At 37.1% G+C, this 25,497-nt stretch overlaps 1 long non-coding RNA gene across 1 annotated transcript in view; it reads right to left on the bottom strand.

Moving 5' to 3' along the window:
- LOC102133752 (uncharacterized) overlaps positions 1–25,497 on the bottom strand; it is a 301,673-nt gene that overhangs the window by 121,010 nt on the left and 155,166 nt on the right. Inside the window, exon 6 of the long non-coding RNA XR_010582863.2 lies at positions 22,726–22,790. This is a non-coding gene — a long non-coding RNA (uncharacterized lncRNA). The remainder of the gene's footprint in view (positions 1–22,725; positions 22,791–25,497) is intronic.

Here is a 25,497-nt window from a genome sequence, read left to right on the forward strand (position 1 = left end):
GAACAGAATAGCCGGGCGCGGTGGCTCAAGCCTGTAATCCCAGCACTTTGGGAGGTCGAGATGGGCGTATCACGAGGTCAGGAGATCGAGACCATACTGGCTAACACGGTGAAACCCTGTCTCTACTAAAAATACAAAAAATTAGCCGGGCATGGTGGTGGGTGCCTGTAGTCCCAGCTACTCGGGAGGCTGAGGCAGGAGAATGGCGTGAACCTGGGAGGCGGAACTTGCAATGAGCCGAGATCGGGCCACTGCACTCCAGCCTAGGCGACAGAGCGAGACTCCGTCTCAAGAAAAAAAAAAAGAACAGTATAGAGCCAGAGCAGGAGGCATCTGAAATCTCCTCTTAGTCTCCTGTACAGTACACACTGCAAAAATAGCAGGGATGGACCAAAAACAGAAACACTTAAATCGAATCCTAATTCTACAACCAAGGCCTCAGCTCTCTCAAATGTGTTGGGAACAGAGAACGCACATGATTTTAGCTCCTGCTGAGGGTGTGTAGGGAGTCCCTTTCTGGAACGATTTCCTATCTTCAGAAGAAGTACTGAGAGATGGAGTACCTGAGATAGAAAAAACAACTCAGAGAGAATAAGACCACATCAAAGCATCATGGCGGGTATTCGATGGTTTTTTTTGTTTTGTTTTTTGGTTTTTGTTTTTGTTTTTTTTTGGCAGGTTATGTTTTGAAGAATAAAGCTTCAAACTTTCTGGAATCATATTTGGTTCTTTATGACATCATGGTCAAGGGTGGGCTTTGCACAGGTAAGTTAGAAGGCCCATCAAAATGTCATTTCAGGGGAGGCCAACAGCCTCTTACATCTCCCTCTCTGGCTTTCAATAGAGCTTTAAATTCCCATTATGAAGAACCATGGCCTTTCTCCAGAGTCCATTGTTAAAATATATATTAATGTATAATGAGTAAAACTTGGATTATCTCTAAACACCTAAGTATAAACTGATTTGTAAGTAAATTCATGAGGAGATGCCCCCAAAGGAATAGAGTTAAGTTTTGGTTCGGGGAGAAGGAAAAAACGTGTTGGTGTCTGGTGCCTTGCCCAAGAGGGAGCACTGTGGTCAGGGTACTGAATGACTCAGTTGCCAGAACAGTGAAGGGAAAACCTCAAGAGAGAGAGGTGCTTGTTTCTGGAGGGCATGTGCAGGTGTTCTAAAGAGTCAAAATGAAAGAGGGGAGACTGCATAAAGATATAATACATACAGCCCTCTATCTTTGTTTCATTTGCAGGTGACTTTCTTCAAAGAATAAACTTTTTTCAATTCCTTTATGACCTGACATAGCAAAAAGGCACACTGACAGATGGAATTAGAAAATTATTGTTGATTCAAAATAAATAATTCCTTCCTTCCTTCCTTCCTTCCTTCCTTCCTTCCTTCCTTCCTTCCTTCCTTCCTTCCTTCTTTCCCTCTCTTCTCTTCTCTTTCTTTCTTTCTTTTTCTCTCTCTTTCTTTTCTTTTTCTTCTTTCACTTCTTTTTTTATATAAAATCTGTTGACTATAGCCCACATCAGATTCTCAAGGGCCAAACCTATAGAAGTATAATCTAAGCACCATAGTAGGTCTTAGCTACACAACTCCAGTTCGAAGAGTATTTATCTCCTCTTAAGTACATTCTCAGAAAGGAAAATAAAACTTCATATAGCATTTGTAATTGAGTACAAACAGCCTGGAGTCCCCAGCCTAGCTAGCATTTACAGCATTTTGTTTGATCAAACATGATATACAAGTCAGCAGACTAGCTGTGAAGAGATCTCATGATCATAATTCCCAGGAATAAGGTGATTTCAAACAGCTAGAGTAGCATCCCACGGACACCATATACCAAGGGGAACAATTAAGCCAGAATGGCATTCTATTCTGCTGTTGCTTGCGGATTGCAAATCACAGCAGTTTACCCAGTAATTTCCCATCGATCAGCACTAGTGTCTTGCATATTAAAATATTCTTCACTGTAGTTTCCTCATCTGTCAGGTAAATTTTCAAATGTAGGCTGGAAAGAAAGAACTGGTAACTGCTGATTCACAAAAAAATGCAACACATTTGAGGCTCACTTGTGAACAGGATATTAACTACTCTTATTATTTTTTCCTTCTGTCAAAAAGGTTCCTGATCCTTGGAGATGAGAGTATAATTAAAACTGTAATTAGCAAGTAGATAATCAGGAGCAGTGAAAAGACAAAAGAAGAAACTGAGAAGAGCTATTATGTTAAATCAGAATCCAACCAGATTCTAAATATAATTTTCTGTAGTCTAAAAATAAAGGAAGCATTCTATTAATTGTGGTCATTTTTCCACACACTTCTTCATTACAAAAATGTGTAGAATAATCATAAGTTGTCCAATATTTGTCACGTTCTGAAGGAGAAAAAAAATATGAACATCACATATATAGAAATAAGTGAAAACCAACCAAGTAAGAAACACAAAGTCTATTTATTCAGACCTTGCTATAGCAAGGGAGTAAGTCACTATTACTTGTGTTTTGGCAGAGATTCAAAGGCAGATAGAAGAGGGGGAAAGAAAGCTTTATAGTGAAACAAGGGGAAAGGCTTCCAGTGTGCCCCAGTGGAAGCTATTGGCATGGGGAAGTTGTATGCAGGCCAAATACACGTGAGCCAACCTATGTGATTGCTTGGAGCTACATATATGGCTCTCTGTGATTGGCCCTAAGTTAGAAGCAGGGACAAAAGTCAGGAAAGTTGTCAGTTATTAATCAAGGACTGGCCATTCAGGGCTGATTGTTATAGATACCATTGTTTAGCTTCCTGTATTGTTGCTAGTGATAGCAATCTGGCTACCTGCAAGTCTGATTTATAGCAGGTTGGCTCTCTGGTTGTTTATTGTAGATAAAGGGTTGGTTTCCTAGGCAGATTCCTGCAGGCAATGAGTCAGAGTTCTAGTTTTGTATGTGGTCTGGCTATTATTCCATTTTTATATTCAATCTCTCTCATATATTGAGATTATAAAATACGAATACAATATTTTTAAGTTTTATTAAAAAATTATAGTTGATTTTATTATTTCCACAAGAAGCAAATGGTAATATATTAAGATGCACTCAGATCCTATAATACTTAGTGGAAAATGGATGTAACCTTTTAAGATATTCTCAAACATTACTCAAAAAATGTAGAAAACAAAATTAAATCAGTACTCTATAATTGTAGAAACAAATATTGCTCTTTTCATTGGAAAACCATTCTCAGTAGTCCACTATATAATGTGGGGTGCTGTCTTTAAAGGCATCTCTGCTGTTTCCTCCTTTTCAAACAATTCTTGTTTAATGCCTACTTGAATCTTCTTAAAGGTTGTCGATTCTTACCTTCTAGGTGGACTTGATTTTTTTTTATTTTAGTATATTTTGTTTTCTCTCCAACAACAAAAAGCTATCTAAGACCAACATTGCTTTCTTGCATGGCTCTGAAGTGGCTCTGAATTTCAAAATAGAATTTCCCCAAATAGTTTGGCTACTGGCACATTAGCAGAAGCATGATGTTCCATCCCAAAGTGACCACATGGAAGGGGATCCCACACACTATTAATTTACTCTCTGAACAACATTACATGAGCATATGCCATGTGCAAGATACTGAACTAGCTGTTAGGGTTGCAGAGAAAAATTATATAGATTCTGGCTCAAAGAATTAAGAGTCCGATAGAGGAAGATAGACATTTATAATCAAATAGAAGTAAGTAATAATTAAAGTCATTTTTTTAAAAGTCATCCCAGTAGTGTTTGCAGGAATCAATGAGGTCCACAGACCAGAAAAGAGGGGGTTACAGTTCTCTGAGAGAGGGGGTGACAGAACCTCAACAAAAGTTATTTAGGACAGATGATTTTTCAACTTGTGTTTTAAAATCTGACTAGTTTTGTCACTTGAATAAGACCAAGAAAGGCATTTAAGACAATGAAACAGAGTAAGCAAAGGCATGGAGTCATGGAGTGACTTAAAGCATTTAAATATAATGGCCTCAAAGAAGGTACACACTGAGGAGGGGTAAGGGTAAAACTGAGAAAAATAAGCAAGGACAACATCATGGAATGTATCCATGTCCTATTTAGCATTTTATACCTTATCTGGTAAGCGATAGGGGTTCTTGGAGAATTTTAAGGAAGGTTATATTTTTTAAAATGGCTTTTTAGAAAGATGCATCCACTGTGGATACACATGCTCTTGTATATTTTTAAAATAATTGTGTTTCTTTGTAGATCTTATAGTTACTAGGTGACAACTCCTCTGATGTTACAATAAGAATATTTGCAAATAAACTTCAAGACCAGAAAAAATTTGTATAGCAAAAATGAGACATCTAACATTTAAGGGGACAAAAATCACTCAGAACAGAACAGGAGAAAGCTGTCCCAGATAATGTAGAAAAGTAGTGAAAGAAGACATTTTAGAGATTATGTATTCTAATGTGTTATTTCATATGGACAGGATATTAAGTTAGGAACTTTGTTGAAAGCATCAAGATACAAAAGATAAATTGCACCAAAGTGAGCTTCCCAACACAATGCAAATTTAAAAAAAAAAAAAAAATCAAAGGAGTATAGAGAATGGAAGGATTTGGTTTGGAGATGGAAAGAATTTGGAGAACACTTTCATGGAAGGAGGTGTTTCCTTGCTGAGAATTTCTTCTCCTAAGGGTAGAGATAGAGTGTCTGCTTCTTACCTCAGGCTTGGAGAATGTAAATCCAATATGACTTCTCTGAATATGTAATATGTGTCACCTGCAGGTAAAGAGTGCAGTGAACTCATGCCAGACTACAGACTGAAAATGCTAAAGACAAGAGACAAATAGTGGGAACAAAGCGAGGTGGGGAAATTGGTGACCTACACTCTCAGCATTAACCAGGACAAAGATTGCACAAGCATTTTTTATAGCTCAAATGTGGGTTAAGCATGATAGAACAATAATGTGGCATTGTCTTAGATCTTATCTAATAAGGTACTACAAAGGCTAGCAAGATAGAGCCCAGCAACATATTCAAGGTATTTCTGTCAGAATACAAAGAACCCATTAATAAAAATTTATTGATAAATCAGATAAGTAAAAAATTTATCTACAATTTTTAGTCTAAATATGTCTCAAATATTGCATGAGACATTACGTATTTTTGTTTTTTTTAATTTGCTGTTTGGCCGGGCTTGCTGGTTCACACCTATAATCCCAGCACTTTGGGACGCTGAGACTGGCAGATCTCTTGATCCCAGGAGTTTGAGACAAACCCAGGCAATAAGGAGAAACCTGTCTCTACCAAAAATACAAAAATTAGCTGGGTGTGGTGGCTTACACCTGTAGTCCCAGTTACTTGGGGGCAGCTAAGGCAGGAGAATCACTTGAGCCCAGGAGGTTGAGTTTGCAGTGAGCCATAACTGCAGCACTGCACTCCAGCCTGGGTGACAAAGTGAGGCCTTGTCTCAAACAAACAAACAAACAAACAAATCTGCTATTCATCCAAAACTCAAATTTAACTGGGCATTGTCTCTCTGCAAACTCACATCAGCATTGGACACTAGCAAGACTCAGCATAAAATCCATATGTGACTGTATGCCCCAAGTACAAACATTTTCCCCTTAATATTTCTCCTTTACTAAGAGTCAACCCTGAAAGACTCATAAATTGCAAGTTTGGGAGGAGCAATGAGGGGAGAAATAAGAAGCTGCCATACCTCTGCCACCCACAGCAGTAATCATCAGCTGAGAAAGTAGGTAAAGTAGCTGTAACTGTGAATAAATCTGACGATTCCATGGAACTGAACATTTTGAGTGCTGAGATATCTATTTTGTGACTCAAATTAACTGTAGGATGTTGAATACATTAAAAAATCAGAAAAGTTATGGGTCTGCCTTGAATATTCCTCCAGAGTAAGGGAAAAAAACTCAAACAGCTCCCTATCTCATAAGTAAAGTAACTGGGACAATGGGCAAAGAAAATAAAGGCGTACTCTGATTGCTCTAATGAGCCTTGCTTGTTCAATACACCAGTTACGTGCAAATGAGTAACAGGAAACAGAGGCTTGAAGGGATCTAAGGGTTGCTCTGAGAGCAGACTGCTTGAGATGGATGAAGGTGAAGAATAGCCCACGTCATCCACATCTGCTTGTAATTCTTTCCAGTGTGATTCTTTCTCATTCTTCTGCCAGTAGCAGACCATCCTTTCCTTCCCACAAGTTCCTCTGCTACTAGAGAAGCCAATTGCAAGTCGAATAAAAAAATTTCAACTAATTATGATTTGAGATATCTCTAGATACACTTGCATGAAAACTCAAAATAAACTTACCTATCTGAGCTATATAAACTGATAATATAAAGTCAACTATGACTTGCCTTTAACCTGGGCTCTGTCTAGAGATGTTTACCACAAGGAGGAGAAGCCCACCACTACTGGGTGCTACAAGTAAAACAGCACAACAGAGCAGTTTATTCTGAGGACCTCATATTAAAATATGAGGTCATATTTTAAAGTTGTTGCCCCAATCTCTAGGGGAATACAAGTCAATGAATTTCACACTAATTACAAAGAAGAACTAGCAAACTGGGGAGAGTGAGAGAGAAGGAGAGTGGGAGAAGGAACAGAGAAATTAGAGTAAGTGTATAAATGTTGTATTAGTTCCCTATGGATGCTGTAGAAAAAGTACTATAAACTTAGTGGCTTGGAACAATAAAAATATTACTTTACAGTTCTGAAGATCAGAAGTCCAAAATGAATATCACAAGGGTAAAAATCAATGTGTTAGCAGTATGTCTTCCCCTGGAGTCTCTAGGGGGAAATTATTCCCTTTCCCTGTCTATATTCTAGGGGTTAGATGCATTTCCTGGCTGGGGCCCCTTCTTCCATCTGAAAAGCCAGCAACTGCATCACTGCTACCTCAGCTTTCATTGCATCTTCTTTACTGAGTCTAAATCCTTGCCTCTCTCTTTCACTTGTAAGGACACTTGTTATTATATGGCATCACACAGATAATCCAGGATAATCTTCCCATCTCAGGGTCTTTAATTTAATCACAGCTGCAAGGTCCCTTTACCCTGAGACATAATATATGCATATGTTGCAAGAATTTAGGAAACAAAAATTTGGGGGGAACCATTATTCTGCCTACCACAGATGTGCTCTCTCACCCTTCCTTTTTGGGGAAATTGTGAATTACGAAATGAGAATGAGGGATGGATGAACTGGCTGGAAATTTCTCCCTTCACTCCTCCTTTCTAATCCAAAGAAGTCATCCGTAAGTCCCATTTTGCCAACTCAAGGATCCTCAAACTTTGTAATTCATTTGTGCCATAACAGAAACTCAACATCTATTCAACATTCATCTTCTAGTAGCACTTTATATCACTTATCAATCTTCCTGCTTTCTCCTCTCTAGGACTATACCTTCCTGCTCCTCCTGGGGATACTACTCCTTCTCCACTTCAGTAAATTGTTTTGCTAGGGATTCCAGTCTAAACTCCTCCACCAGAATTGTGCACCTGTGACCCAAAATTGGGGAAACAAAATCCTGCTGGAGATCTATATGTTGCTAAAGCATGGACATTTATAAGCCACTCCTAACAACTGACAAGGAAAGATGGGATTAAGTCTAAAAGAATCCATGTCATGTCTTCCAAAAAGCAGAAGAGATCTGTCTGCAGTAGGAAAGAATGAAGCTGAGACTCAATGGCACAAGGTGAGACAGGTAATTTGATTTCCTAGATTCGCTAGACCTGAAGTTCAACCCCACTCCCGTCCTTCTCTTTTATCTGAGCCAAAAATATATTTTATTTGTTTATTTGTTTCAGCCGACTTAAATTGGGCTTCAATCACTTGTAGCAGTAATATTCTGTATTAGTAGAGTCCTGTTCTGAGCTGTTACACTTGCAATATTCCATTAAATCCTCAAAGCAATCTTGTGATGATATAATATGTATCACTATTTTACAAATGAAGAAACTGAGGCAGAGACTGAATAAGTAACCTATGAACATTTATGTCGGCAGTGTGAGAAAGAGCCAGAATTTAACTCAGTTTCCAGCATCAAAAGCCTAGTCTCCCAACTTCAATACCATACTGCCTTCTATTTTCCTTGTAGTGAGACAGTGCCCCATGTCAGCCAAAATGAGTCTTCTTGGCACCATTTGAGTATGTTGTGCTCAACCTTGTATTTTACACATGCTGTTTCTTTAGTCTTGTTGAGTAATCACTATAATGCTAAGAACAGAAAAATTTTGCTAAGTAGTCTTCAATGAGAAAATATTTAAAATTCACTGCTAGTTACATTAGCTGCAGCTATTATATTAAATTAAAAGTCATTTAGACCACACATTGATGATTGCGACAGGTGATACCCAATCTTCTCCACCTCAAGTCTTCAAGTCTTCAATTGTATGTTACAAGCTTTTATATTTTATTTTTTTGACTAAAACATTCTACTCTAATGTTATGTGATATATTTGAGAGCACACAGTAAACGGTGTGTTCTTAGGGAATATATTAACAAACACTTAGATGTGGGCCTTTCCAATCTATTCAAAGCCTTAGGTATAGTCAAACGTTTCAAAAACGGTTACCAGGCAATGTACCATGAGGAACCCTGGGAAGAATTTCATGTAGAGGACAGGAAGGGCAAGGACTGGGTGAGATGTGAAAGAAGGGGGTAACTCTGTGTATGCCCAAAGCATAAAGTAGGCTTATTTCAGCATAAATAACATTACTTGTGGATAAATACCTTTCTCAAATTCCGAGTCCACACTGTCTTGTTTGTTTTAGTTTTTTTGTTTTGTTTTGTTTTTTATTTGAGACAGAATCTTGCTCTGTCGCCTAGGCTGGAGTGTAGTGGCTCAATCTCAGCTCACTGCAATCTCTGCCTCCTGGGTTTAAGCGATTATCTTGCCTCAGCCTCCCAAGTAGCTAGGATTCCAGGCACCACTACCCCACCCAGCTAATTTTTGTGTTTTTAGTAGAGATGGGGTTTCACCATGTTGGCCAGGCTGGCCTCGAACTCCTGACCTCAGGTGATCTGCCCACCTTGGCCTCCCAAAGTGCTGGGATTACAGGCATGAGCCACCACACCCACCCTGATTGTACACTATCTTAACAAGCTGCATTTCTCTTTTATAGCACTTACTTAAAGAATTAACTGACCAACTACATATTTGTTTTCTGTGTCACCATTAGATCTGACTGCAAGTTCCATGCTTTTAGTCATTGTGTCTATCTAATTGCAGAGCTTTATACTTGTTGAAGAAAAAGAGAAAGCAACAATGGTGGGGATGTTGAGTCATGCAGGTGATGGCATAGGGAAGTGAATGAAGACTACTCCCCATGAGGTCTGGGGATATCAACGGTGACACACTGATTTCAATCAGATTATTAGATTTGTCTCAGCATGAACAGTCCACAACCTGTTATTTCATTTCATCTTCAGCAGGACTTCTCACACCACCTAACCAACAGACAATTTCTATCAAATTGCTGCTCTGCACTTCTCACGCAACTCCTATTATTGTTTGTAAAATCATGACAGCATATACTTAAATCAGTTTATTAACACACATCATACAATGAAATGATGCTTTGATCTAGTATTTGAAGACTTGTTGCCATTTACTTCTGGGTCCCAAATCCAAGGAATTTTAGGACAAAAGTAGATTATTTGCTCTTAATAGATATTGAACCTGGCTTTATACTACACCAATTTATTCATCTTTAAATGCTTGCTGTATGTATTACCCTTCTGCAAACTATCCTTTCTAACACTCGCTCCTCTTTTCATCTCCTGTAGCTACTCTAGTGAGCAACACTTCTTCAGTATTCTTCATTCCATTGCATCTCTAAGCAAGCTCCTTTTAAAATATCTCTTCACTTGTTTCATTATTTATTCACATGCCTTTCTGGCTATTTTTCTCCCCAGTCCTTTCTTGTCTCTTTCCTATCTCTCTCTCTCTCTGCTGTTTATTATAAAATCATTATTTTCAAACTTCATGTTTACCACATTCATATCCATGTTAATCTACAGTGCTCATGCTAAGTAAGAAGAAACAGAAGTTTAAATGATCAAGTGAAAAGTCAAATTCAGGAAGCTGAGTACACACAAAATGAGCATACCAGAGTTCATGTAAACAAATATGAAAACAATAAGGATGAGGCTACATAGTGAAGAGAGCAAGTCAAGTAGTCAATTGTCCATGAAAACAGTCTACGACCGCAGAGAAAGATGAATGGTAGAAAGTCTTATTAAAATAATCAGTAAAGGTATTTCCAGAAGCAGAAAGAATCAGAGATACTGATGGCTCCAGAAAAGTTCACAGCAAGAATAGTTCCTGATGCTAAATGTTCTTCTGCCCCAGTCTCAACTGCAATCCTCCTAGAATACTAGTCAGCCAGCTTTGGATGAGACTATCTCATATGCAAATGACCTTCAGCAGTAGATCCAGCACTCCTAAGAGGAGGAGGAGCATTTCATACAAGAAGGAATATTCCTTCTGAAAATACTGAATAAGAATATTCCTTCTGAAAATACTGAATAAGAATCATGTATTTTCCCACTTTATTAACTTAAGCTGCCACCTTAAGAAATAGAGGAAATACAATTTGGGACATGTCAACATTAGAAAAGTTAACCTCAAATAATCTTAGTCTTTTGAATTTCCCTTCAAAAAGATCCTCTGGCCCCTAATCCCTTGTTTAAAACAAGTTGTGTTATTACTAAGAAATGGGCTTTTGCAGAGAGAGCTCCCACAACTGTTTAAAACAAGTTGTGTTATTACTAAGAAATGGGCTTTTGCAGAGAGAGCTCCCACCTCCAACCTTGTTATTTCATCAGGGTGCTATAATGATTTCTTTAAGGCACTGTGAAAATACCATGTTAATTTAACCAAAGACTCTGATTAGTATTGGAGCTACGTTTTTCTTTTTTTTTTTTAGCTTTACCCCACAATATTCCTCTTCTATTTCTAGTATAAGAATTCTTTATCAAATTTGGTTGATTCTGTTTTTCTTACTGTTAAATAAAAATGTATTTCAGAATAGTGTACAAAATGTGTGAATGGTTCAATGAATAATCGCAAAGCAAACAACTGGATAACCATCATCCAGGGAAAAAAGCAGAGCACCAATACCTTCTGAACAATGTTTCTTCTTTATCACCACTCCCTATTCTCTCTTAGAAAAAAGGTTTGCGTACCCCTACCATACTAATTATTGTATTCCATAATTTGATATATAACATTAATAATCAGTTCTATTTTGGATAAAATATTGTATTGTTTTCATGTTGGGATATTATGCATTAATCTGTTGTGAGTAATCTAGTACTTGTCTCATGGGATATATGTTGTTGGGTGTAAACTCAGGAGAGTCTTTATAACTTCAATAAATAATGTAGAACAGTTTTTAAAATAGGTGTGGCAATTAACATTCCCATTAGCAGTGTGTGAGAAAACCCAGTGTTTGTCTTCCTCTCCAGTGAATTTTAACCAACTCAGTGTGTGGTAGTATTTAACTCTAAGTTTAATGCTAATTTTTTATTTTAATTGGTCATTAGGATATTTTATCTCCTAAAATGCCCATTCCAGACTGGCACAATGTTTACTGGGCTGTCTTTTCTTTGAGTTGTATGAGATTTTTATATATTCTGAATTCATTCCCTTTACCAGTTGCATGTATTGCAAGTATCTTTCACTCTGTTTACCTTTTTATTTCTTAAGAGAAAGTCTTAGAGATAATGTGGCTCCATTTCATCAATTTATAAAAAGTTTTTTTTTCTCTGCCCAAAAGTCATCAGAGTATATGACAATATTATTATTATTTATTTTTATTTTTATTTTTTTTTGAGACGGAGTCTTGCTCTGTAGCCCGGGCTGGAGTGCAGTGGCCGGATCTCAGCTCACTGCAAGCTCTGCCTCCCGGGTTTACGCCATTCTCCTGCCTCAGCCTCCGGAGTAGCTGGGACTACAGGCGCCCGCCACCTCGCCTGGCTAGTTTTTTGTATTTTTAGTAGAGACGGGGTTTCACGGTGTTAGCCAGGATGGTCTCGATCTCCTGACCTCGTGATCCGCCCGTCTCGGCCTCCCAAAGTGCTGGGATTACAGGCTTGAGCCACCGCGCCCGGCCTATGACAATATTATTTAATATAACTTCTTGAAGCTGTATTTTTCAAATTTTAATATTTACTACAATTCACCTGCCATTGACTGTTGTCTATATTGTGAGGTAGGGATCAAGGTTCATTAAAAAATATATATATATCTAATTATTTTTAGCAAAGTTTATTAACAGACTCTTCTTTCCCCAAGCTTGACAGTGCTAATTTGATTTTAAATTTAATGTCCATATGCAAGTATCTGCCAGGAAACTAGTAAAATCTAATAAGTTAATTGTATACATGTATTACAATCTAAGATTTATACTTCTAGGAAAGCATGTATATTTATAAAAGACATGCACAAAAATATTTCAAAATAGCATTGCTTTTAATAGGCTTAAACTTAAAACAACCTGAGCTCATAAGCTTAGAGTAAATAGTAAATGGGAAAGAGGATAAGAGGAACTTTGAGTTACTGATAATGTCCTATTTCTTTACTGCATCATTTTTACATAATTCATTTTGTAAATATTCATCAATTAGAATATTGACAATGTGAGTGTCATTTTTCTGAATCTATGTTATGTTTCAGTTTAAAAAGAAGTTTATTTTTTAAAAATCAGTAAGATAGCACACATACATGTGTTTATTTTGGCATGACTTGCATCAGTTTTGAAATAAATAAAAATGCTTTGGTGATGTAGGTTAAAGGACACAGGAAAGTCTTCATCTCTGAATTGTTGTTTCCTCATTTGTATAGTGAAGAACACTGCAGCCTCAGTAGTCCTGTCCAGCTCTTTTACTATAAAATTCCATTTACCTAAGTAACTAAAGCAGAATTGGAAACCTGCTTTGTGCCTGTCCCCACAAAACCTCTCATTTTTATTTGTTTCTTGTGCTATTTTTGTCGGCTTCATTGTTGTCCTATCTCAATGAACATTTTCCATAATAGCTTTCATCTTGGAATAATCAAAACCTAGTTTGTTTTAAAAAAAGACAAAACCACTTCAGTGTTTCTCAGTGGCATGTGTGACTGGCCATCTGGTTACATTCACAACTAGGGCGAGATGAAGCTTTCTCAAGCTTATTAATTCAGTGCATGTCTTTCTTGGAGAAGTTGGATGGTCATATTTAATTCCCAGTTTCATGTCAACACTCACGGAGAACATTTGGCCCTTTTAAGTTAAAGCACATGCCCATCTCTTCACTATTTCTTAATGATGAGGCAGAGTTTGTTATGCCAGAAGATGTCTTTTAAGCACATCGAAAGAAAACATTTATACTGCAATCTTCTCTACATATTACCATGATTTACAGCCACACATTCACCCAAATACCAGATTAATATCTGTCCTCATGCCCTTAGACCTGTTTTAGAAGTGCAATAACTTTCTAACTACATCATGGCCTCCAATTTCTCCTTGCTTTAATCTATCTTGTACTACGCTAGTAGGTTAATCTTCCCGCAGCACAACTTTCAAAATCTTTCAGTGTCTTCAAATGTTTTAGTTTATATCAAAGCTCTTAAAACTTTAGTGAGAAAAAAAGTTGCTATGGAATAGGCACTGCCTTAAAAGGCAGATCCCATGTCCCTCACTTGAGATGTTGATTCAGTCAGGAAAGATAGAGGTCCAGAAATCTGCCCTTGTTTCCCTGTCCAATTTAGGAAAACTGAGGATTACTCCAGGTATTTACACAGGCGACCATCTGCCTTCTGTGAATGGGGAGATTACTATTTACAAGTGAACTTTGTGCTTTGGCCAGGCACTCTAAAACACTGAATTTTTTGCTGCCAAGAAGTCATCTCAGCAGGTTTTTCTAGAAAACTTTAGAACTTTCCCTTAGCTACTGCAGTAAAATGACCTAACTGGAAACACAGCCAAGAAATTTAAAAAAAAAAAAAAAAAAAACCCTAAAAATCAACAAGAAGTGTGACAGCATGGGCTATTTCATAGGCCTATTTCCCAGAGGCAAGAATAGGAGACTTTGAATAATTTCTCAAAAAGTGACAGGTAGCAGGCAGCTGCTACCTGGGGCTCCTCAGTGACCCCTTCAGGAAGAATCAAGAGTTGACTTGGTGCTGTTGAAGGGACTAAGAAACCCTCAGGGTCCTGTAGGAGCAGTCAGTACAGCTCTTGGAATAATGGAAGGAAGTTCCATTAAGGATCAGCAGTGAGACATTTGCAAAAAAATGTTTTATTGTTTTGAGATTTCCAGTTTCTCATTTATTCACGCAAGGAAATCACCCATGATGAAATATATACATTATCATCTCACATGGAAAGGGAAATAACATACCGGAAATACATTTGAATTTTATTTTAAGCCCAAAGAGAAGGGGGAACTAGATTTCCCATGAAAAATGTGGTAGGAATTGAAATAACCAAGATGTATCATGTGATTCTGCCCATACCATTTATTCCCATTTCCTCTGCTTCTTTCACTTAATTCTTTTCTTCTTCAACCAAATAACATGTAATTCTTTCTTACATGCCAGCTCTTTCATTCTTCCAGGTATTCCAGGCTCCTTACTCTGCCTGGAATTTTAAACTGAGTGTGTACTCATCCTTCACATCCCAGTTCAAGCTTCCATTTTCAATCTAGTCCTCTCAAGCCTGCTAGATATAACTGATCATTTTTTTCTCCATTACTGTCTGTTAGCATTTTTATCATTTATGAACACTTATTGTGCTGAATAAAACGCTATACTATGATCATTTGTTTTACCCACGAGACTGATTCTTAAGGATAGAGTCTGAGCTTTGTAATCCGTATATTCCCCACTATCTGTATAATCTGTGTATTTCCTCTGTGAAAGTAGAGCAGGGTCTATTTGTTAAATTAAACAGAATTGAAATAACTAAGAGGTACAAGTCCATCACAAACACCCAAACACTAGGCATGCTTTCAGTATTTAGCTAAAGAATAACCCTGGGGAGACGTATAAATATTGTATCCTCTTCAATGGCTAAGACAGGGGACATACAGTAAGTTTTCAAAAACAAATATTGACTGACTATATAATTCATTGATTAGTATACAAAATGACATTGGGAGTTTAATTAAATTGACCAGATAATAAAAAACAAATGATCATTTCAGACCATTAATGAATATGAATGTTTTGATTTTCTGTGCCAATAGACTAATAGATACATTAGTCCAAAAGAACAAAATGATTAAAGTTTTCATCTTAAGATAATAATAGCTTACATATATTGACTACTTAGAATAGATAAGGCACCATGCTAAACATTTCATATGCATTATCTCATTTGATATTTATAATACGCAGATGATAAATACTCTGTTATTATCTTCATTTTGGGGAAACTGAGGTTTAGAACGGTAGCATAACTCACACAAGGTCATGTAGCTGAAGAGAACACTGTTAGTATATGCAACCTTCGAATGTCACTAAAAACTGTACACAAAACAATTATCAAACAGCAAGGTTATTGACAAGGAAGGTAAGATCCAATGTAAATTATATAAATATTTTTCACATAAAATAAAAATTGTATTATCAAAATTTTCTTTGATGACTCTTAGTTTAAAAGAAGGCCTTCTTTTGGAAGTTTTAAATCGTTAAAAATTAATTCTGTGGATTTTTTTTCAAATATATATTTGCATTTAAAAGCCAAATGTCAGAGACACCGTTAAATGGCTGGTTTTAGGAGGTATCTCTACTGGAACTGATATTCTAATAACAAAATCCACTCTATCTTGTATTGGAAGACTCATAAAAAGCCCTCCTGGCTGGTACATTATGACCACATTCAAGGAACTAAAATAACTTGTTTCTGTACATATCCTCCCCCAAAAAACGGATAAGAGTATGGTGTTTTTCTAAGCCCTTGGGCTTCGATAGATTTTCTCACGATAAAGGTAATGGGAAAGCGTTACCAAAATAAAAATGTACTATGTCATTTTTTACGGCATTCACCAAGTAAGAGCCCCAAGTCAGAGACTGTGAATTATCTGAGTTCTGTTAATATGAACATTCATCCCACATGTCAAACTTACAGCCTTGAAGTTGGATTCCTATAACTGCACTTCCTGGATAACTGACCCCTCTATTCCCTCCTACATTTTCATGAAGAATTCTGGTCCGGTTGTTACCCACTGATGGGAATGATAACACATTCACTTAATTCCTCACTATGGATTACCAGGAAGTTTCACAGTATCACAGAATTAGGCAAATTTCTATTAATCCATATCAGAGAACTTAACATTGAAGTAAAAGTCTTATACTAGTAACATTAGCAAAATAATTAATAAATCTAATTTTAAAAAGTATCTCATCAACCCTGTCAATCTGTTTCATTCTACACCAATTTTTAGAGTAATTATTTAATAGTGTTTCTGTTGACACAGTTGCAAAGACTTTTTTGATAAAATTTTTACTTTGATATAATTTAAACTTTGAAAAAAAAAAAAAAAAAAAGTAAGGATAGTACAAGAAGCTCCTGTGTGCTCTTTATGGAGATTCATCAACTGTTTTACATTTCACCAACTTAACTCTTTTGTTTGTTTAAACGTAGGTGGAGCATCTAGGTACCCCCTTTGAGTTAAGGGTAAAGATAATGCTCACTCCTTAATCTTTCTTTTCAAGTCTGTCTCTGGGGAAGTACAGTGGCTGTCTAGGTTTCCTCTAACTCCTGCAGGCCGACAACCCCCAGGCAAGCATGGTCATGCAAGACGTCTCCCCTCAGTCTCTCATTTATAACACTTGGCATCTGACTTTCTACTCCGAGGTAAGCTAAGCACCTCACATTTATCATTTTCAAAATGGAATATAATCTCTCTCTCTACTTGTTAATCCAAGCCACATCTGTATACCCTATCTTTATTAATAGTGTCAGAGGCTTTCAAACCAAAGTGACTCCATTTGGGCGCTTTGGGCTAGAAAAATGACGCTGAGGCTTACTGGGATGCATTCTCAGAAAGTTAGGCATTCCTACCCTCTAGATGTTTATGGTGAAGGGAACAAATTAATAATGTTTACTAAACAGACCCAGACTTGGGAGTGTCCAAATATCCTCATATCTGGAGAACAAAGGCCTTCCTAATTTTGCTTTAAAGATAATAACATCGATTCTTGCAAAATACAGTCATTCAGAAAATTAATCCTTTATCACAAACCCTTGTAGCAGAACATATCTCTCCGTATATACAAGCGTTGTAACTAGGATGGATGTATTCCTCCTCTTACTTTCGGGAACTTCCTACTCTGTCTATGGAGTAGCTTTCGCTACTTTACTCTCTTAATAAACTTAGTTTTACTTTGCATTGCGGACTTGCCCTGAATTCTTTCTTGCACGAGATCCAAGAACCCTCCCTTGGGGTCTGGATCAGGACCCCTGTCCTGTAACAACAGTGTCAGTATTTAAATAGGCTAATTCAATTTATAACCATCAATATGGTCATTCTGGACATCTGTGTCTCCTTTATATCTCACATGTTTCCAAGAAACTAAATTTCATCCTCTTAGATTTACATTTTTCTTTCCATCATGCTTTTACTGTCTTAGGTAAAACTCCTTCCATTTCTCATATAGACTTAAAGTTAAGACTCTTTTATGCATTCCCCTTACATATTGTCTTTTTGACCTAAAATCCTTTCTCAACAATGTTATTACAGTGATCTGTCTAAAATGTCAGAATATATGTCATCATGTTACGCCTCAGTTTTCTAAAGTTTCTATGGCTGACTGTTGGCTAAAAGATTAAATCCGAAATCCTGAGAGTGCTACATTATGTCTTTCAAAATCTCACACTTGTTTCCTGTCCAAATGGATACCCTTATATTCCGCTCCCACATCCATGAATGGTAACAACTAGATAAATAAAATCATGTACCATTAATTGATCACAAAATTACATTGAAGCACTCTCAAATTCAGCTTCAGTTAAAACTAAAAGCCAGACAACCCATTCTCACAATACTTTCCCTCCTAGGAAACTTCAATTTATCATATGAATTGGGGTTCAAGTATCACCTCCCATAAACAGTGTTTTCTAAATTTACCTGATGTCACTATTTAATTCCTCCTCCATACAGTCAATATACCTTACCTATGCCTGTCTTTGCTTCTTGTCACATTATAATGCTCTTATTTATTATGTGGCTATTGTTTCATTAAACTATGAGCTACTCAGTGGCACTCTGTCTTCAAATTCTAGCTCACTGCTAGCCTAGAAGAATTTCTTAAGACATATTTTATAAATACTACTAATAATACAAAGAGCTAACCATCACTGAATCCTTAGTGTTTTTCAAGAACCACAGGCATTATCTCATTTCATCCTCCCAAAAACTTTCCAGGAATAGACCATCATGTGCTACTATTATCCCCATTGTACAAACAAGAAAAGTGAAGTCATTTTTTTTCTGATCTTACACAGATAATAGCATTATCATCAAAACTCAATCATAGATGTACTGATCCAGTGCTGTGGTTGTTAAGTCCTTCAATATAAGAAGATGATTAATGTAAGTTAGTCCTTCTTGTACTTCAAGGGAATTTTTTTTCTTCCCAAACAGCAGTATCCTTGATGTATCTATCTACCCATGAAATAAAAGTCTGTGTTTCAAAGAATATCTCTCAGATTTCTAAATATTTTATTCCCAATAGCTGTATCACTCCTTCAACTTTTTACTTGCCCTAGTTTACCCAGTCAAGCTAGAAATTTTGAAGCTTAGGGTTGTTCCAATTGTAAATAGTTGCTGTTCAGATTCTGATTTTGAATCTGATGATTCATTCAGGTCTCTAAACTATTCAACTCAATGTTTCAATTCTTGTTGAAAATAATGAACTGAATGGCTCTTCAAAACACTCATCTACCTTTTGCCACACCATGGGAGCAATTCTTCTCCCAGGAAAGACTTAAGAGGAAAATCTGCAAGGGGTAAAGGGGTTTTGCTGTTAGCACTAATTTTAAGATCACAGTCTGCACACACAGAATTCGGAGAAGGAGGAGTTGATTCAGCAAGTTCCAGTAGTAAGAAATTAAATGTTGATAATCCCATTCTAAATAATTGCTTAACTTAGTTTCATCACTAGTTCTCCCAAAACCAGTTTGTATATGTGGACACAACCTAAATGTATTTGGTTTCTCAAATTTCTCTCTATCCTTGTAGACTTGGAATGTGAGTTAGAAGCTTAGGGCCATCTACATTGGGAGTTCTCATTTTAGGGAACCCAGGTAAAAGCAAGTACAGTAGTACCCCTCTACCCATGGTTTTGCTTTGGGCAGTTTCAGTTACCTGAAGTTAATCACAGTCCAAAAATATTAAACAGAAAATTCCAGAAATCGACAATTTGTACGTTTTAAATTGTGTGCTGTTCTTAGTGGTGTGATAACATTCCACACCACCCTGCTTTGTCCCACCAAGAACATAAATCTTTCCTTTCTCCAATGCATCCACACTATACACTCTACATGTCAATCAGTCACTTAGTAGCCATCTAAGTTATCAGATCAATTGTCGCAATGTTTGTGCTCAAGGGAACTTTATTTCACTTAACAATGGCACCAAAACACAAGAGAAGTGATGCTGGTGATTCAGATATGCCAAGGAGAAGCCATAAAGTGCTTTCTTTAAGTGAAAATGTGGAAGTCCTTGGCTTAATAAGGTAAGAAAAAACATTTTGTGAAGTTGCTAAGATCTACAGTAAGAACAAATCTTCTAGCCATGAAATCGTTGAAAAAGAAAAAAGAAATTTGTGTTAGTTTTGCTGTCACACCTTAAACTGCAATAGTTACAGTCACAGTGTGTGACAGGTGATTGGTGAAGATGAAAAAGGCATTACATTTGCGCATGAAAAACATGAACAGAAAAGTGTGTCCAGATGTATGGCGTTGTGTTGCATCAGGACGCATTGTGCCTATACAATGACTTCAGGAAGGCATTCCCTGAACTGAGTGACACCAAACCATTTACTGCAAATAAGGGATGGTTACACATATTCAAGAATAACTTTGGACTGAAACATAAAAATTAATGGAGAGATTGCATCTGCCAATGAGAAGCTGTTGCCATATTTCTGCCAAAATTGAAGAGTTTGATTAAGGAGAAAGAATACCATACAAAGTATGTCTTGAACTGTGCTTAAATGAGGCTGCTGTGGAAAATGATATCCAATAGAACCTATAGTTGTTTAAAAAGAAAAAATAAAAGTGCAAACAGGGCACCAGAGCATAAACCATGGAAGGCCCCAAATAACTCTGGTACTATGTGGCAACACTGTGAAGATATAATAAAGCCTGGAGTAGTGCACAGAACAAAGAACCCACAAGCCCTCAAAAACAAAAACAAAAATTATCTGCCTTGTGTCCTTGCAATATAATCAGAAAACATCGGTAAAAGCCATCTTGTTTATGTTCCACCAATGTTTCATCTCAGAAGTTAAAAATAAAATACTTGGAAGGGGAAGAATTGGAACTTAAAGTCGTATTAGTAACAGACAATGCACCTGGCCATCTTCAATCTGTTTGCTATGAAAATAAAAACGTCAAGGTTGTATTTTTATCTTTAAATACAACCACATTACTTTACCTCCTTCACCAGGGCAACATTCAATTTCTCAAGGCCATGTATGCCCTCTCCCTGCCCCCACACTATCTATTTGATTGGATTTGATCAGCAATTGATGCAGAGCCTGAGCTGGCATAAGGTAGTGCTGGAAATCATTCTTCACTGTTGTTGATGTAATGACTCATTAAAGTGACAATGGATAAAATAAAACCAGAAATTGTGAGTGCTTGCTGAAAGAACTTATAAAGTTGTGAATAACTTTAAAGGCTTCCCAGGAATCAAGGAAGAAGTTAGAAAAGCCATTCATGCAGCAAGACAAGTTGGTAGAGAAGGATTTGTCAAAATGTCTGATGAAGAATTGGAAGAATGTATTGAAGGCCATTAAGAATGGTTAACAAATAAGTAATAAAGAGAACTGTTGAGTCATCTGCAAAGGAAGAGGAAGATAAAGAAGAAAAGACCAAAGGAGAACCAGTAAAGTGAACATTACCAAAATTTGCCAAAGTGGTTCAAATTGCACTGACATTAAAGGACAAAATTTTGGAATACAATCCTCCAATGGAGCACAGCAATAAAGTCAACTTTATGATCATCACAAGATTACAATTTATGAAGCAGCACTTTGACAAGTTAAAAAGAGAGAACAATGTTCAGTTACAATGTTCTTCCAAAAGGTTTTGGCAAAAAGCTTTCAACTATCACGGATCCCCAACCATAAACATTGTCTGCTCCTGACATCCAATTATTTACATCGCTATGGCCTGATGATCCAGGATCACCTAAAGCAGATAATTCTCCTGACACATCGTCAGAAGGTCAATATAAATGCTTCTCAACCTAAGATAGGGTTACTTCTGAATAAACCCATTGCAAATTGAAAACATCATGAGTTGAAAATGCATTAATACGTCTAACTTACTGGCTTAGCCTAGACTACCTTAAAGATGCTTAGAACACTTGCATAAGACTACAAAATCATCTGACAACACAGCACTCTGTGGAGTTTTGGTTGCCTCATGAGGGCATGCTTGACTAGGACCTGGGTCTCACTGCTGCTGTTCCACATTACAGAGTATTATACTACTTTCTACTGAATGATACAGCTTTTGCACTATGTTAAAGTCAAAAAATCATAAATCATATTATATGTTTGGCGACCATCTGTAGTAGCCTAACACTACGTCGCAATGCCTATGTAATTCACCTCCTTGATCTCATCATGTAGGCATTTTATCATCTCACATTATCACAAGAATAAGGGCGACTACAGTAAGAGAAGATATTTTGAGAGAGGGAGAGAAGGACCCCATTTACATCACTTTTATTACAACATATTGTTATGATTGTTCTGTTATTAACCATTATTTTTGTCAATATTTTTCTGTGCCTAATTTATAAATTAAACTTTATCAAAGGTATATATGGATAGAAAAAAAATTAACATATACAGGGTTCACTATTATCCATGGATTCAAGCATCCACTGAGGGTCTTGGATTGTATCCTCCGCAGATAAGACTGGAAGACTAAATGATTTGTGGGTTAACACTTCTTTTGCCACACCCACATTTGTAAACTTAAGTAATATAGTAAGTAAAGGAAATGTTACTAAATTCAACATTTATCCTGACATTGGTTTGACTCTCTGAACAAAATCATAAAAACAGAAAGATTACTTGAAAATGTGTCCGGTTCATAATCAGATGAAAGTGTCAGCTCTGACAAATATATGTGGTATATATTCTTTCTTCAGAGACTCCTCAATGTCTCCCAGAAAGTTGTGTTTTCTTTCTATAACTCCTTGAGAAATTAAATCCACCTACCATGTGATTTGGAGAAACGGATGAATGTTCATTATAGTTCCTTGAAAACAACACAAGGCTAACCAAAATGGAAAGAACACAAGTTCTTAGAGAGCTTAAATTGGGGCCTAGAAAGTTAGAGCTGGAAGGGGCCTTGAGCATAAGCTAACACACATTTTATGCATAAGTTGAGAACCAGGAAAGAGAAAGGACTTGTGAGTCTCATAGATTGTTAGAGACAGAGCTGAGTGCCAAGCCTGCGGCTTCACTCTGAAACTCTGGAATGGTACTCACCACATTCCCTGAGACTGGACATGAGGATGAGGTGACCAAAGCGGATAATGCCATCTCTGCTGTCCCTGAAATTTAGAAAGAGAAATTTATCCAAATATGCAAGAGGGCAGTAGATATGGCCTTGCCCTAATACTTTTTCTTTATCACACTAACTTCTATTCTATTTAGAGCTAAGAATATAATGCTAAATTAAATATGACTTGCAATTTAGAAATAAACTATTTATTTCAAATATGACAAAGGGTTTTTAGTGTCAGCTCTAATATTCTCTTTCACTGTCTTCATTGATCAAAAGTCCATTTATGAAAAGGAAACAAATAATGTTAAATGTCAAGAAGTACTTATTTCTCTGGGTACTGGGATTAAATCTTAGTTTCCTATTGCTGAAATTACCACAAACATAGTGGCTTAAACAATGCAACTTGTTATCTTACAGTTCTGGAGGTAAAAAGTCCAAAGTGGATAGGCGGGGTCATATTACTTCTGGAAGCTCTAAAGGAGAATTCATTTTCTTGCCTATTCCAGCTTCTATAGGTTACCCACATTCCTTGACTCACGGCCTCTTCCTCCTTCAAAGCTAGCAGGGTAGCACCTTCAAATCTCCCTCTGTCTCTCTCTTTTCTTCTCTCCAATCTGTGCCTCTATAATCACATCTCCTTCTCTCACTGTCCTCTGCCTTATTTTTATTTATTTATTTATTTTTGAGCAGTCTGGCTCTGTCGCTCAGGTTGGAGTGCAGTGGCACGATCTGCGCTCAACGGCAACCTCTGCCTCCCAGATTCAAGCAATTCTCCTGTCTCACCTCCTGAGTAGCTGGGACTACAGGTGCATGCCACCATGACTGGCTAATTTTTGTACTTTTAGTAGAGACAGGTTTTCACCACATTGGTTAGGCTGTTCTTGAACTCCTGACTTCAGGTGACCCACCCTCCTTGGCCTCCCAAAGTGGTGGGATTACAAGCGTGAGCCACCGCGCCGTGCCTCTGCCTTACTCTTGTAAGTGCCTCTGTGATTACATTGGACCCACCTGGATGACCCACCTGGATAACCCAGGATACGATCCCTATTTCATGATCCTTAACTTAATCATATCTGCAAAATTCCCTTTGCCATGAAAGTCACATCATATTTACGGGTTCTAGAGATCAGGATGTGGACATCTTTGAGAGCTATTTATTCCACCTACCACAAACCCCCTTTTATCAAACTCTTCTGATTTACTCCAAACATTCTAAATTTCTCCTCAATCTACCACCTGTTGACCCCCAAAGCATTTTTTAATGTCTCTACAGTGTGCATGAATATTCTACTTACTATTACATCCATTAATTTCCTCGACTCCTTCCCCTCTGAACTTTAAACATTATTAATGTTTTTTCCCCATTCTCCCTCGCTTTTATGCAACTATTAAATATGAATGGAGCCACAACATTGCCCCTGGCACTGTTCGTGTTCTAACAAGGGAGTGACGAACAACACAGATGAGGACCCTACCTAGGGTAGCTTTCGTAACAATGAGAAGATTAAAATACACTTGCAGATGAATATATAAGCAAAATAATTAGAATTTTTTTCTAAATGCTGGGAGAAAAATAGGCAGAGTGACACAATAGAGAGTAAAAGACAGAAGGATGACAAGGTTAGCAGTGCAGTTCCTTCTGAGGGGTATAATTCAGGCTGAGCCCTGAAGTGAGAGAACAAGGTAGAGTAATACCGAACCCGACTGAGGAAGCAATGTGGATAAAGATGCCCTAAGTCATTTCCTACAATATTTCTAATAGAACCATGAACAAACCAGTGCTGCCTAGTGGCTTAAGTACTGATTTAGAACTTAGGAAAAAATAATAGACATAATAATAGGCCTCAGTTTCATCATCCTATATATTAGGGTATTGAATTATAAAATCAGATATTCTACAAATGTTTGATGAATATGTATGCAACTTACTTTTATGTAGTTTTAGATATGTTGTCCTTTGGGATATCAAAAGGCAAAGGCATTTGGCACTAACGTGCTGCTTTATTTAGTTGTGCCTGTATGTGTGTGTCTGCTAAATGTGGAGCCATTAGAGTGTTTCATTCCAGGATCATCAAATAAACCAACTGACTGAAAAATAATTACACGTTTATTATGGCCATCTAAGTCTACATCATTATCATGTCTGAAATGAGACTTCTGATTCTTTTGTGCTCCTAATAGAGGTGCATGCACAGCCAGAGTTTATTGCTCTGACTCAGACATGCTGTCCACAAGCTACGTTCATCCTATCGCCACCTCTCAAGGCTGGGAAATTGTCTAACACTGCTGACCTCAATATGGTTTGGATTCTACTCAATATCCAGGAAAACAATATAGATCATTCTTACTTGATCATAACAAGACCGCTCAGCTCTATTTTACAATGGCCATAAGTAAAAATAAATAACCAATTTTGCCTGAATGAAATAAAATCAATACTTCTCTTTTGCAATATGCTTCTGAGGAAGAAAATCCACAAATTTGTCTTATTTCTAAAGGTCTGGTGGCAAATCACTCAAAAGTATAGTTTTTTTTTTTTTTTTTCAAGTCACTGTGAAATGAGCCAAAACATGTCATCCAGATTTTGCATGTGCCCAAAAAGCTTATAGTGGCTCAACTTAAAGTAATTTTTATGGATGATTACAATGAATATGTATATATCCTCATGCTCCTTAGAAGAACACAGTCTAATTTTCTTGTGACAAAGCAGAACATAAAATGAGATTTATCTGTGTTCCCACAATATCTATTAG

The sequence above is a fragment of the Macaca fascicularis genome, chromosome 18 (assembly GCF_037993035.2).
Source record: "Macaca fascicularis isolate 582-1 chromosome 18, T2T-MFA8v1.1".
Lineage (NCBI taxonomy): Eukaryota > Metazoa > Chordata > Mammalia > Primates > Cercopithecidae > Macaca > Macaca fascicularis.